Source organism: Pleurodeles waltl, chromosome 2_1, assembly GCF_031143425.1.
Source record: "Pleurodeles waltl isolate 20211129_DDA chromosome 2_1, aPleWal1.hap1.20221129, whole genome shotgun sequence".
NCBI lineage: Eukaryota > Metazoa > Chordata > Amphibia > Caudata > Salamandridae > Pleurodeles > Pleurodeles waltl.
The window spans coordinates 570,566,762-570,579,512 of NC_090438.1; the positions used below are offsets into that span (position 1 = coordinate 570,566,762).

At 42.1% G+C, this 12,751-nt stretch overlaps 1 protein-coding gene across 1 annotated transcript in view; it reads left to right on the plus strand.

Annotated features, from left to right (window-relative positions):
- ITGA9 (integrin subunit alpha 9) overlaps nt 1–12,751 on the plus strand; it is an 818,222-nt gene that overhangs the window by 43,366 nt on the left and 762,105 nt on the right. The window lies entirely within an intron of this gene.

The window sequence follows — 12,751 nt, forward strand, 5'->3', positions numbered from 1 at the left end:
CAGGGCATATATTCTATCAAAAGGGGATGTCCTTTATCTCATGGCTCAGAGTGATCTTTGCTTTTGTGTTTGTAACGTCACCGTAAACCCTTTGAGATGAAAACAACCATGCTGTTGATACGTACCCAATGGACAGTAATATGACCAGGCTTAGGTCTTAAGCCATTGCCGTACTGAGGCTATTTCTTTAGTGTTTATGGACCATATTAAGGTGTTGGTTATGGAGGTTTTCCACAATGGAGGTGCCATTGACTGCCCTTTTCATCCCATTACAGAGTAGTTAGGACCATTGTATGGACCTGGGAAGTTAGTAATTAAGTTTTTTTACTTGATTTTAAAAGCCATGTGTAACTCAGGAGCTGGACGATCACTCATGCCTGTGGAGCGAAATGTGTGACACCAGAGGCTTGCTTCTATCCCTCCACAATATTCTCTGTCTTATGAGTGCAAAATCTGAGCCTGTTGAGGTCAATGGAAAGCACTAAACAATGCTTAAAGGAGTACGCTCTTACCTCATGTCTAATTGGTACGCATGTATGTCATCACTTGTCAAAGCAGCTCCAAATACTAATACAAATGATCCATAGAAACAAGAAGAAAAAGAGGAGAGTAAAGGCATGGCCGAGAGGTGAAAGAGAAGACTAGAACCAGAAAGGGTGTACCCTCCTATTGTATTGGGGAAAACACAAAGGGCCTGATTACAACTTTGGAGGAGGTGTTAATCCGTCCCAAATGTGACGGATATACCACCAGCCGTATTACGAGTTCCATAGGATATAATGGACTCGTAATACGGCTGGTGGTATATCCGTCACTTTTGGGACGGATTAACACCTCCTCCAAAGTTGTAATCAGGCCCTTAGTGCAGTTGGAGATGGTTGAAGAAGTAAGGTTTATTTGTAAGTCCAAAAGGTTACAACCCACGACAGAGGAGTTTGAGGTAGAGAGCTCCGGTCAGCTTAGAAGGAGCAGCTGGAATCCAGCTTGAGAAACCAAGGAACTCTACCTGCATTCTCCTTCTGGAATGTGATAATGCACAGACACATTATAGTATACGGTGAATTACAGTATATAATGAACACAACAGTGAAAACAGTGCCATACTACACCTCCTATCCGAATATTTTGCATGCAGCCAACTGAGATATCATGGTTGATGTTGTCAACTGCAACTGTTGCGTCCAGAAGGAATAGGTCACCACCATCTCAAGTCATCACAAGTTGAGACATGTTCAGTCAATAGTGTGGAAGGAGTCAACATGAAAACACCTAATCAGTTGGATGATAGGCAGTCACAGAGTTGGACAGTGGCACATTTTCCATATCTGTGACTGGAACAGAGAAGTGTGTTGGCACTTAATCAACCCTAATAAAAGGGTTGATTAGACAGATCAGGCCATGAGAGCCCCAAAGGATGAGGGCCCTAGGCAAATAAAGGAGAATCCACACACGAAAACCAACAAGGAATACCCATACAGCAGAAATCCAGAGAGGGCAAGATTCAAGATCCAAACCATGAATGTGCATTTAGAATTAAGAATCATTACAGAAAGCAAAAAAAAAGATTAGTCATGCAATAAAATCAGCAAGACAATAACAAAAGGTCAACGTAAAAATATTCCAAGTACAAAGTAAAAGAGAAAACTGTCATATGGACTGCTCAGTTAAAAATCCAAGTAAGACTTTAACATAGAGACTGATCAGTATAAAAGTAGGAAAAGATTTGGCAAACATCCCAAAAACAGCACATTTTTTATGTTTACAGAAGAAGAGAATCATGCCCTTTGCATGGTGTGAAGTGGGTCCATGAGCTGTACTAATAAGTATACATTGACATAAATAAACCAACATTCTAGAAATTATATTACAGAAAACGGGCTACTCTAGAAACCCTCATAAAATTAATAGTGTACAAGGGCATCTAACCTACATACTAGTGGAAATTACATTGCACTTCTTAATTTTGTGAAAATTAATGAAGCTCAGCTAGCAGTTATGTGTCAACTTGAGCACTGAAACATTATGCCCTTCATTATAAGTTTGGCGGCGGAAAAAGCCGCCTGCCAAACTCCCACAATCGGGTTCCCCTTCCAGCGGCCCCTATTAAGAGTTTCCTCCTGCCTCAGCGGGAAACAGCCCGCAACATTGACGCCGGCTCGTACTTGAACCGGCAGAAATGTTGTGGTGCATAGGGTGCACCAGCACCCGATTGCGTGATGGTGCTGGCCTTGGGGGCCCCTGCACTGCCCATGCATAGGGCCCCTTACACCCCATCTCTGCCAGCCTTTACATGGAGGGGCAACCGCCATGTAAAAGCCGGTGGAGGGGGCGCAATCCACAGGGCAGCACTGCTTGCAGCGCCGCCCTGGGTGATTAGGACCACCACCACCTCCAGGCCTTCGGGCAGCCGAAAAGTGGCGGTTCTGGCAGTCCAACCCTGGCGATAACGCCACAGTCACAATGTGGCTGCCGGACCGCCACATTGGCGGCGGTCCAACCGCTACCGTGGCCCTGGCGGTCTGTAGATTGCCAGGGTTGTAATGAAGGTCTATGTGTGTTTCTCGGGCAGGCAGGCTTGCTTTGAAGCATGCTAATTTTTACAGCACAAAATACATAGTAGTTTAGAAAGAGTACAATTTCGTTTATTTTATGAAGGAAGGAAAAAAAAATGAATGAAAACATGCACTTACTGCAACTTTCTCTTTTTAAAAGCCACTTTGGTCAGCTGTCAGTGCAACCAGACCAGAAGGCCTAGAAAATTAGCTTTCAGTCTGCTTTTGCTAAACATATGAAAATTAACTTATTTGTTTATTAATAGATCTCTGGAAACAGGTGGCACAAAGGTAGCTGGATCCTGGGGTTCAGTAGAGACCCTTTTAAGAAATGGAGACATCATAGCTGTCGTTGGGCTGTTAAAAAATAATCAAATGGGAAAAATGTGACTGCAGTCAAGTTTGCCTCTGACGCTAACATTGATTATAGAAATACCTGGATATTGTGGATTTAGAAAATACAGTGAAACCAGCTGGCTCCCAGGTTAAGTTTAGAGAATAGTCATGCTCTAGAAGCAGTTTGTATTTTGTTTAGCGACTGTAGAAGTTGTTCTATTCAAAGGAGTTCAGTGTAGGGTTCCCATAGGGATTTTATTTTATTATTATTAGATCAGGGGCAGCTGGGTGATCTTTAATATTTTAGCTCAACTACAGACACAGTCATTGCATGCAAACATTTCTTCTGCTGTTTCTTCACATGGCCCCAATTCTCTAGATTTATGTGTTTATTTTATGAGATTTTACACACTGTGAATACTGGGATGTCCGTCCTTCATCTTAAGCCAGAGGAGGAGTGACTGACATGTGAACCTCGATCTGCCACAAGCCCTGTGGGATTTTAAAAGCAGAGGGGGCCCTATTGTTCAATTCTCCATCGATCTCTAATGTGTTTGTGTTCAGGGCTTCAGCTTTTTAGGCATTCCCGGCAGTAAATGATCTTCAGTTGTGAAAACAATTTTACCCCCCAGCCTGGCTCCCATAGCGCCTGCGATTATCTCCACATATGTGAGAGACTGCTGTTCCATCATTTGGATTTCTCTTTTCTTGTTCACACGTGGTTTGCATGTGTGTGCACAGATGGAGAAATTCAACAAGATTTTTTTTAACAGTAAATTAAAATTGTTAGTAAATATTTTTTAAATCACTAATAATAATAATTACATTAATAACAATAATTATAATATTGAATAAACCAGTGTAAAGCTGTAATTGTCTAATTTATGTTCTTATTATTAATACATTCCAGGGATTGACTGTGCCTCTAATAAGAAAATGACCTCATTACTCATTTGTAATCACTTACTGCAGTTGAGTCTGACATCACAACTTTTAAGTACTTTCGCCACTGGCTGCTAGGTTTAAGAGCTTCACTTTTCTCCTCCACTATCTTGCCCACGGATAGAAGGAGAGTCACAAGAGTAATGTGTCTTACAAAACAGGACTGTGGTAGTCAGGGTCCAGGACGTAATTGCTCTTGCCTTGTTTGGTAGCCAGGATCAGTTTCGCTTTATGCTGTGGTCTTCATGTGTCCTCCTCTCTGTCACTTGTGATCATGTGAGAGGATAGGAGACCGGAGGGTTGCTGGGTGTCCACCCATTTGATTCTTGCATAAAGAACACTGATCAGTCAACCGGGGGAACGCAGATGTGCTCTGCGAACATGCTGGGTTGGGAAAGCAGATGTTTTGCCTCTTCTTGGCCGCCAGTGTGAGGGACAGGAAGGCCGGGAGAGTTCAGGAACATGCACCGTTATAAACTGAAGGCTCCCACTCAACTGCCCAAAGTCATGTCCTACACAGCCCCTTGGTGAAGAGACACTGGGATTCATGGGATTAGCTGTGATTAAGCCCCCAGAACTGCAGATTATAAAAATTGCGAGTTACCTTGGAGTATCCTGACGTTCTAAAGGATATCGACCTATAACCTCTATCTGTTAACAGATTCCCCGGTGCCCTGCAGCATCCTTAAAATGCAAAGTTGAGTATCGACTGCCATGTCTATAGTGCAACACCTGAAGCACTGATACACCTAAGCTGCTGTCTGGAAACTAATTATAGAAGAGCCCTGACATCGCAGCTCTACTGTTAGCAAACAGATGACATTAGCGTAGTACTGCTAAAGCATCACAACACCATCCCTGCTGCACATTTTGTAGAAGTTTTATTTATTTGGAGTGAGAGGATTCTAAGATGTGTTTACAAATTAAACGACCAAAATGTTAGTGGAGGCAGAAGTATTTGCAAAATAAACTCCTCTCAGAGAGTTGCTGACAGAAAAGGCTTGTGACATAAGCTGAACTGTCCCTGCAGTGAAGAGGTACTTTCAGGTTTTCATCTGGATGTCCGTTAACCTTGGGTAGTTTTCATTTTACGTAAAGCATGGGACGCTTAAGTACCATCCTCAGTGGAGGGGAAACAAATTTCCAACTCGAATCTCTGAAAATTCTATTGGAATAAATGGATGGGACAGAATGTCTCGCAGAGAAAACAGCTGGTTCCTGTTATTATGCAACCCTGGGTAGCTAGTACAGCAGTAGTGAGAGGTCCCGTACTTACTCCACTGACGTAAGAGTCCCAGTGGTGGAAACCAAGAGTTTACGCAGCACCTCCATTTCTGCACTACTCATTGTTGAACATTTCCAGGCAGCACGAGTCGTGTCCTTTTGTGAGCACCTGGAATTTAGTAAAACACTGTTGACAATCTAATCTTTATGTACATTTATGCACATTGAGGCCATAACAGCATGTGTCCATTTGTATCAATGCAGCACCAAGGACCACAGAAGAAGATGATGAAGTGCCAGAGAATATATCCTAAAATATGGTTTCTGAGCACTATGTTGATACAAATCATTTTTAGGAATGTAGATTTTTACTGTGCTAAGGGTGCAACAGGGAATATGCTTTATCTTCAACATTTTCATATTCGTTCATCAAATACTATGAAAGAAGTGAAGAAAAATGAATATGAAAGATCCAGTTTGAATTCAATGACGAGGTGCACTTGTAGAATTGAAACAAATGACTTAAATCACAATGGGACTGCTCTGAAAATTGGACATTTTTTAATATGTTAGTGAGAAAATACCCACTTTTCTTGGAATTACCTTAAAATTTGAAATGTCCAGAATTCCTATAGTACTTGAATGTAAAAGTGCTTCTGTATGAATATTGTTACTGGCACAAACTTTCTGATAAGGACATGAGTTACACAAGTGCATTAACACCCTTTTTAAAAACAAATTCTGTATGGAAAAATCTCACTCTTGTTCAGCTCCCAGCAATTTTGGAGATGCCTCTCTCTATTCTCACACAGGAAGTGCACTTAATTCTGCTACTGACAGAAGTAAATGTCTGGTGGATATCACCAAATACAGGCTGGTGGGCGCCTATTAACCTTTACAGGTGGGTACACCCAGAAACACCACAAAACCACTCCATCCCTAGATGGGTAAATTCCCCCTTACTGGTAGAATTCCATATGAGCACCCTTGTTTGAGTAAATCTGTAGACTGATTTTGGTAATCAGAGATGGGGCTGTGGCCATGAACATGTGTTTGCACACCCAGGTTTTTTGGATTGTAAAACTCTAGCCAAAATAGAAAAGAACCCTCCATCTGGGCCACATCAACATAGACTCACATTTGCTAGTTCTTGCTAGCTACTTTCTGTTTCAACCCACTTGTTTATGCATATACTGTAAACACAATTGTTGGTACTGCTTTATTCAGCCTGTGTATAATGTTTGTTATTGTACTCTATCCTTGCTTATAAACATGTACTTGTTTCATGCAAACCACCATGGCACCCTTGCATAGGGTCATGATGACGCACTATAAAAACAGATACATAAAATAAATAAAATAAATGAAATACATCCTGCAGGTGACAATTACCAGCAAGCACCTCCATCTTCATTTAGCTTTTAAATAAACATACTACCTCCCCGGCTAGTAACATAGGGAGACCAATGACTGCCCCTTCCATTTTTACACAGTCCTTACAATGAGACCACATTTACTGAACGAGGAAGCCCAATGGCAAAGAGTTAATGCCTTAAGTTAGATAGGCCTTACCGGTCCTCTTTTTTAGGGTACATGTACCTGAAGGCTTATGAGCCAGGTCGTAGCGTAGGCCCCTGAAGCCCATATAGTGCATGCGGGACCCCAAACCTTCTGTGGTCCTCCAGCTCTTCAGGGGGCTTCAATCAGCACAAAGCCAATGAATACGTACGAGGTATGGGAGACTCGACCGCTATCACATTTTTGCAGGGTGGGGCCGCCATGCTGCCTCACGCCAACATTTACACGGGATTAAGCCCAGGTCAAGGAAGAACTCTGTGTGGAATTAAGGTCATTGGTCACTTCAAGAGAGCAGAATGCAGGGGAATCAAACTGACTGCTGGGCAGACCTCAGATACTTATGAATCCATACACGGTATGGCTGCCGGAAACCATAGCACTAGCCCACATGGCAGTCACCCACCCATGCAGCGGCACTCACTGATTTTTCACATGGACCAGGATTACTCTTAAGGTGTTCTTACCCCAGCAGTGTGAACAAGCCTCATTTTTTGATGGAGACCTGCCAAGACGGTGTGAGTGGTCTATGTTTTGTCTGAGCCCCTCTCCTTGGGTTACTTAGGGCTCTGTTAATTTACCTGAGGAAGGTAAACAGGTCACAGCTCACACTGCGAAGTGATGCAGGAGCTCAGCATGAGTTGCGGGTGCTCGTCCGTCAAGTGGAACATGGACGAGATATATTTCAAAGCCTGTCTTACAGAAAGAAAAGGACTTCTTAAGGTTTGTAGAGACAGGCTACAAACTTCATTTCTGGGGGGCGAAGAAGGTCTGCTTCAGGTCACTAGACCCTTTAAAGACAATCTGTATTCTGTGGATAGCAGGTAGGTACACATAACAGTCAGAGGCCAGCAGACAAGCCTATAATGGCGACCCCCTTCCATCCTCCCCCCAAGAGAGCAGCCATTCATTCATGCACTGCTCTGTGATGTCGTCACGGAGGTAAGACGGCAACACGAGAGAAGCAGGAGGGTGGTTCACAAGCGTTTCCACCCAATCCAATGCGGCGAAGGGAGACCCTGGAAATGTATTCGGCTTGAGAGTGGAATGGAGGGATGTTGCTGCTGTTTAACTTCGCCTTCTGCTTGAGCAGCGAGGGGCAGGTTCTGGCCTGAAGTCAGGCTGCGGGTCCTGTATTTCAGACTATGGTATTGTGTTCTGCTACGTTTGCTAAAGGAGGAAAGAAGGAAGTGAGTCGTTGTCCCTCTGATTGCCAGCTCCTGTAGAATTTATTCCTTCAGAAGCAGCCCCAGCCTGACAAGTCAGTATATGCCACCGGAGCATAAAAAATCTTTATGTCGTAGACATTTGTATAGCGCTGTATTGCCATTAGAATCGCTTCTCGGTGCTGCCAGAGTCTGGGTAACCTCACACACTTTTCCTGAGGATACCTTCAGTAGACGTGGGTCTGTTTTCTACTTGTCTGAGCTGGATGATCAGTTGTGAGGTTGTGTTTAATATGCTGTGTTCATGTACATGTCTGGATGTACGTGTTCTGTGTTGTTCAATGTTGTTATGTAGCTTTACCTGGGGGTCTTCACGAGTTTGGTTACGGGCCGTCACGGAGGACTGCTGTGTGTATTTATCGACTTACAGTATGTGTGTGAAGTGAACGAGAGTATGGTGTATCACTAGTGTTGAAGGCATCACTTTAAACCAACTCTGACTGGAGTGTTGTCTCTCACGATAATGTTGCACCTATATCCGACTATTCGGCTCACTGGCTTGTGTGTAACTTATTTTAAGCGACTCAATTCCCAGAACTCAACAACTGCAGGGTACAAATTCAGACTGGGTTCACCAGCACTATCACTGATTGATCTAAAGATTACTTGCCACTTCTGGTTGTTTATTTCTATCGTATGTACACTCATCATTTTATTTCCTCTCCTCACAGCAGTTGCCATTTGTAGCAATTACTTCAGGTCTTGTCAATTCCGTGCAGTCAAAAGTAGCTGCACAACTTAAGCCCTTCTTTGATCATAGTCCAACATACGTGCATGAGGTTGGCCCAAGTCCTGTAGTTTCTATTTAGTCTGCTGCTAAGAAGAACTCTGTTGGTGCTTAAAGGAGATAGCTTGTAAAATATCACACTATGTCTCACTCATCTTCCTTAAGTTCTTATTCTGGGATAGTCTGACCACATCCATATCTTATATCTGGTAGATGAGTCTTCAGACATACCTTTGTCGAAAAGAATTGGAGGAGTGCTGTCATGTGTATAAACAGGGTCACTACTGACTGTACCTCCGGTGGACATAGATCCATGTGTGGTAGGTCCTAGAAGGCAGCTACTGCGGAGCTAGTGATAGAAGGGAGCCCCCCTTGCATATGGCTTTCTCACCCCTACCTTTGACTTATGCGATTTCCACTGGGTGCAGAGAGGATAATGTTCGATGATACTGCCAGCAAGATTGAACATTGAGTATCAAAAAGCTGTGCTCCCTAGTATCGAGGGTATCGTTAATGTTGCAACTTTGCTGTAGCACCTAGACCCATTGCTGGTTCTGCATTTTTCTTTTTCTTTAGAAGAAAATAACTTGAAAGTCTACATGCAAAGATGTCATTAATGTAGTTTCAGCCAAGCCTGCGCTAGCTATGATTTGTATACAGTCACAGTAGACTATAATTAGGCGTAGAAAAATGCAGATGTACAATAAATGTCCCATAAGACAAAACAAAATTGTTGTAAGCAGATTTGCAGGCTTACATGCAATTTGGTAATATACAATTCTGCTCCTATGCAAACCTGCCACTGTACAAATCTAAAACAGTAGGCAGTATCTAAAAAAATCTACACACACAGCAAGGCACTGTGCTACACTCCGGGTCGGCTTTAGCGCTGGTGGCGCCTGGTGCGACAATGTTTGTTGGCGCCCCCCAACGACCACCTCTGCCATGGATTACCTCACCACCACCCTTTAATAGTGCCCCTCAAGTCTCCATAACCACTCTCTAAGATGCATTTAGTTAGTTTTATAGGGCCTCTCATTTCAGTGTTGGGTGTGACAGCAAAGAGACAATCAATCATGCGTATGTAAATCAGTGTAAAGGAAATGTTACATAAGGCAGAGGACTACAAGGTGTAGTTGTCACATGTCATTTATGCTGGTAGGCAGTATAGTTTAAGAGTGCTTGGTCTGGAGAAGCACAAACTCAGAATTTAAAATGTGACACCAGGATTTGGGGTTCTCTTTAATAATATGACTTGATTTCTACACACATGAAACATTTTTGCTGCATTAGGATAATGAAAGACTGGGGAAAAAACACAACCTCTAATCCATACCTTGCAGTTTGCTTGCAGCTCTTTAATGACAGGGCATAGCTCTCTGTTCTATATTACGATTTTAACTTATGAACTGCTCTAACAAAAGGACCTCTCTGACAAAAGCAGGAACTCACCGACCTACTTACACTATATGTACTTTGTGATCTGCATGGTACACGTTATTTGCAGCAGGCATATTAACCCTTTCCTCTACCTTCGGATGAGTCAAAACCTCTGCTAGACAAAAAAAGAACATTAATCAACGGAGTTAACTTGACATTTATATTGTTGCCTGAAAATTGCTGGATGCAAGGAACAGGCAGCAGGTGTGTTTATAACCATAATATACTTGCAAACACAGCACCCCCACCCGACATAGGGACCCGGTGAGGTGGCACTGGTCTCCAACGCCCTAGAGCTGGCCCTGGCTATACCCTCTCTCAATGGCATCTTTACACACAAGCATTACAACACCGCCGCCAGCACCCTCTCCTTGCTGCCTGCATCCTGAGCCTGGAAGCCCATGTTCACCCTTTCCCCTGTGTTTGGTCGAAATGGTTGATATGGTTTTCCCAGTAGCATAAACCAAATCTGAATAGAAATAAATTCTTAAATAAATCATTTTTAATTGGCCACACCAATAGTAAATGGAATAAAATGCAGCAAAACCAATATTACCTTCATGTGAAGGGGGCCGAAGAATGATAAAACTTTCCTGGCACTCACATTTTTTTTCTACAGCTTCTCAGGTTCTGAGATTGATGAATGCCCCACCCAACTGGACTCACGTGGTCGGTTTATTCCCCAGACCGTTTTGTATATACAGCTGCTTCCAATGAAGTGTCCCATCGCTAAGCAAACAGACATAAAACAGCAACCAAAATAAAATTCTAGCATTTTCTAAATAAAAAAGTTTAAACATTTGCTTTAAAGACTGATTCCAGTCCTGTACCTTGAACCAGGTCATGCAAAGAATTCCACAGCCAAGCGGTCAGAAAAGCAAAAACCTTTTCAACATTTTTAGGCCTATTTTATAGTTTGTTTTATCTTTGCTTCTATATTCACGTCTCCATTTTTATTCTGTATATTACATCTACGTTTTTCAAGTTGCAGAATCGAAGAGAACCAGGAGTCTTTTTTATATAGGTGCCCGTTTATTAAAATCTTGAACAAGGGCTGAAATAAATAACTCGGCTGCTTCCTCAATTCCATGAGATGAATTGATATTGATATGTGAACAACTTTGTTCTAGATTTGTAACTGAAATGAGATGTAAAAGGCGAAAAGTACTGATTTATCTAGCAACATTTCACTGAATATCTGTGGTTGTCCATCAAAAATAAAATAAAAAGTGGTCCAACCAAGTTAATGGAAAATACTTTTCCACAGCTAAAAAGGGATATTAATAAATATTAGATCAAGTGTATGGCCACCTTTGTGTGTAGGCCCTTCAGCCATTTGGAATAGGTTAAAGTCAAACACGGCGTCCACTGATTGTGCTGCAGCCTTGCAATTAGGGTCATCAACAAGTAATTTAAAATCCCCAAGCACCATAAAGTTTGCATTATTGCATAAACAATGGAGCAATAGCATTAGCTAGAATGCCTGTAAATTTTAGAAAATGCTTCAGAGGTCAATAAATCTAAGCTCCTGAAAAATAAAAATTGTCAGGAATTTTAATTGAGAAAATAAGTCCCTCAGTCAGCTGTAGATTCTCTACTTTTTTATAGAGCATTGACATTTGGGCCAATGCATTATTGCAATTCTTCCCCCAACCCCTCCCGGACCATATTCCCAATACAAATGAGAGATGGTGTAATCCTCAGCAATGGCTAGTGCAATATTCGGCCTTGAACTCCTATTTAACCATGTTTCTATGAGAAAAACAATATCCCACACGTTGTCATTTAATAAATTCCTGGTCTCAAATTTATGATTAGCTAAAGATCTTACATTTATTAGATGAGCCTTGAGTTTTGATTCCAGTCTCTGTGAGTCACAATCATTTCGATACGCAATTCCCACAACAAGCCGAAGTGTAAAACCACAATTGTTACACTTCAAAGTTTCCAATAAGTCTCCTTGTTTGCTGCAATGCTTAACAGATCTTGGCTGCTTAAAAGACAAAAGCCTCTCTTTCATGTGCACTAATCTTACATCGCCTCGAAAGGAAAATGGGCAGCATGGCTGGTCACCTTCTGGTCGAGGATGGGTGCAGACGTTCTTGCTTTTTGCGCATCTGAGCTAAGGTTTTTATTTGAAAGGTAAGGGAGTTCCAAACCCCCCACCCAGACTGCACAAAAAGTAGAGTGGCTCAAGATGGCGTCCCCTCAAGTGTGCTAAATTGATACAGTTGTAATTGTCTTTTTGCTCTGTTCCGGCAGCCCCAATTCAAATCAAGACAAATGTATATTCCGAGCAATCGTCAGAGTAAAAATACTTACAACAAAGATGATCAACAATTCAGAAATAATTCTAAAAACACAATTTAAAAATAGATTTAAAAAAGTGCTCTTGCACCGTCCTATCTATGCAATGCGCTTCCTTACTAAAGTGTTCATTTTAAAGGTAAGGACTTCCACAAACCCTGGCCAGACTGCATACAACACTATAGAGTGTCTACTGCTCAAGATGGCGTCCTCATAAGGGTGTTAATTTGCTACAGTGGTAATTGTCTTTTTACTCTGTTCCTGCAGTCCTAATTCAAATCTAGACAAATTCATACAATCTTGAAAAACATCCCTAGCAATCCCAGATTACAAGTACATAAAAAGAGGATCAACAATTCAGAAACAGTTCTAAAAATGCAATTTTAAAAAGGATAGAAAAGTGTGCTTGTGCCATCTTGTCT